Below are 2,192 nucleotides of genomic sequence, written 5' to 3'. Positions count from 1 at the left end.
TGCTGCCAGGCTATCTGCACAGGCTTCCTGCTGAGCCCATGAGCTGCAGAGCCTGGTGCTTTGCTCCGTGGCTGTAGGGCAGCAAACAAACTCCTCAGAGTTTTAGTTTGCTGCACCCCAAGTCATTGAAGGCGCGTTACGCCGCATTTGCTACAGCAGCTGGAATTACTGTGTAATACGCCACTGACACATACAAACACCAACACCATTAAAGTGGTGCAAAAGCATTTAACCCACATTAAAGTTTTGTTCACACATGCCCCTTGTTTCATCTACACATGGCCTAAGACACCAATCCATGCCATTGTGGAATAGTGTCCTTTCCAAAGGTGTCTAGATAGAGGAGCCCATACACTGCCCCCAGTATGGGAAATGCTATTGTTCCTAAATTGTGTGTGCGCATGTGCGTGTGCACGTGCATGTCCATGTGCAGGAAGAAAGTGTATAGATGAAAAGGATCCTTAACCTCCTTCCCTTAACAGAAAGACCAGATGCAATGTAGTATTAAAAATCTTAGAGAGACCTCCTTGTTCACCTCCCCACATAACGTACTTCGGACTTGTACAGAAAATGTACGTGTTTTCTCTGGGGAATTTGTGCTAGCTGTTCTGCAGATGGACAGCTCTATTTTCTAATGCAGTCAATCTGACAGGCAGCTGTTCAACAAAAATCTATTAAACTTTAATGTCCACACAATCCAGCAAAGTAGCCAGCTCACAAATTCAGCGCAGAACTTGGTCAGACTCAAAACTCACTGGTTCTTCAGCTGGATTGTTTTGCTTAGTAATGGGCACTTTAAACTGGAAGCAGCCACCAGGGGGCAAGCTGCCCATAGTTATTCAACATGTATCACTACCAGATACATCTGATGTTAATAACACTGCTTACTTGTCATTCCCCAGACACAACCCCCCCACCATTTTCCTCCAATACAGCAAAGCATATTATTTCTGTTGCTGGGATGATGTGGAAGATATGAACTTGGCAGTAATGAGCCAGTTTTAGTTTGTGGGGAAGAGAGACAAAAGAAGTTTCAATCCAGGTAATTTTTGAATGGCCTGTACCTCAAAACTGCTTGATCAACTTGGTTGCAAATATATGCCATTCCTCTGCAAAGCAAGTCTATGACCAAGTCAATGTTATATGAGAAACGGGCTACAAGACAAGATGGTTGCAGCCTTAAATCTGAAGGATTACAAGATCTGTATAAATGAGCAATAAATTTGTGTCCTCCCAACAAATACATTGTAATGATACTAATGAAGGGGAAATGAGGCTTACAGTTCTAACATATATTCAGACAGTGACTTCTCTGAGAGATGTCTATAGACTGCAGGCTTATGCCTTTGTCTTATAAATATATTTAATCTCAACCACAGCTGGGCAACATGGGCGACCAACCAAGGAGCAGTAGTCAGGGGGTGCCACACACGCACACTGCTTGGAGCGACTGGAGGTAGTGGGCATACGTGGCTAGCATGCAGCCAGGCAGGGTCACGGGAGCATCCCCAGGAGCTGGATGCATCAGGAGAGGGGGGAGGGGGGGGAAGTGCCTGTCCCTTCAGTGAGTGAAAGGAGCAGGGGCGTCCTTTGGGGGTGGTGGGGAGCTGTGTGGCTGGGCTAGTGGCATCAGGGCACTGGGATAGCAGCACCAAGGCTAGGGACAGACATTCAAAAAGCCTGAGCCTGAATTGATTCAATCTTTGCAGGTTTAACCTGGATAAGCTAAATCAGTTTTGTAACTGGACAGACACCTCAGAAATACAGGTACGTGTCCGCAGTGGCTCAAGCTAGATGTCAGGGGGTGCTACAGCAGCCCTCCCTTGACTTCCACAGGGCTGAGCTGAGGGGGGCATGGCCAGGCCCTGGCAGGATACTCTGATTATTCTCTCCACACACACCCCCCGCCTCCCAAGTAGCCCAGCAGGGAATGTTTATCACCCTCATTCAGTGTTTATCAACCAATTAATAAAATAAAGCCTCTCTCCATTAACTAATGGAGCTCTTCTTAAAGACCTTTTCCAAGGAAGAACATTAAGCTACCTGTTGATTAGCTCCAAAAACCCTGTCTGCCTGTGGTCTCCCACAGCACAGACCATAGCCAGTATGTGTTATACTAGCTAATGTTGAGGTGTTTGAGTAAGGCAGAGGGGAGTGGGGAATAATCCCTGCTTAGCAGGGAGAAGCCAGGC

At 46.7% G+C, this 2,192-nt stretch overlaps 1 protein-coding gene and 1 long non-coding RNA gene across 2 annotated transcripts in view; both read right to left on the bottom strand.

Annotated features, from left to right (window-relative positions):
- The window catches only part of LOC109288239, a 16,124-nt gene extending 14,677 nt beyond the window's left edge, over positions 1-1,447 (bottom strand). The window contains exon 1 of the long non-coding RNA XR_002095100.1: positions 1,437-1,447. This is a non-coding gene — a long non-coding RNA (uncharacterized LOC109288239). The remainder of the gene's footprint in view (positions 1-1,436) is intronic.
- The window catches only part of ARHGEF4 (Rho guanine nucleotide exchange factor 4), a 491,134-nt gene that overhangs the window by 414,640 nt on the left and 74,302 nt on the right, over positions 1-2,192 (bottom strand). The gene's annotated exons all lie outside the window — the stretch shown is intronic.

The sequence above is a fragment of the Gavialis gangeticus genome, unplaced genomic scaffold (assembly GCF_001723915.1).
Source record: "Gavialis gangeticus isolate Ggan-Ray unplaced genomic scaffold, GavGan_comp1, whole genome shotgun sequence".
NCBI lineage: Eukaryota > Metazoa > Chordata > Crocodylia > Gavialidae > Gavialis > Gavialis gangeticus.
The sequence above is the reverse complement of the archived record's forward strand: the minus strand, read 5'-3'. Positions and strand labels throughout refer to the sequence as shown.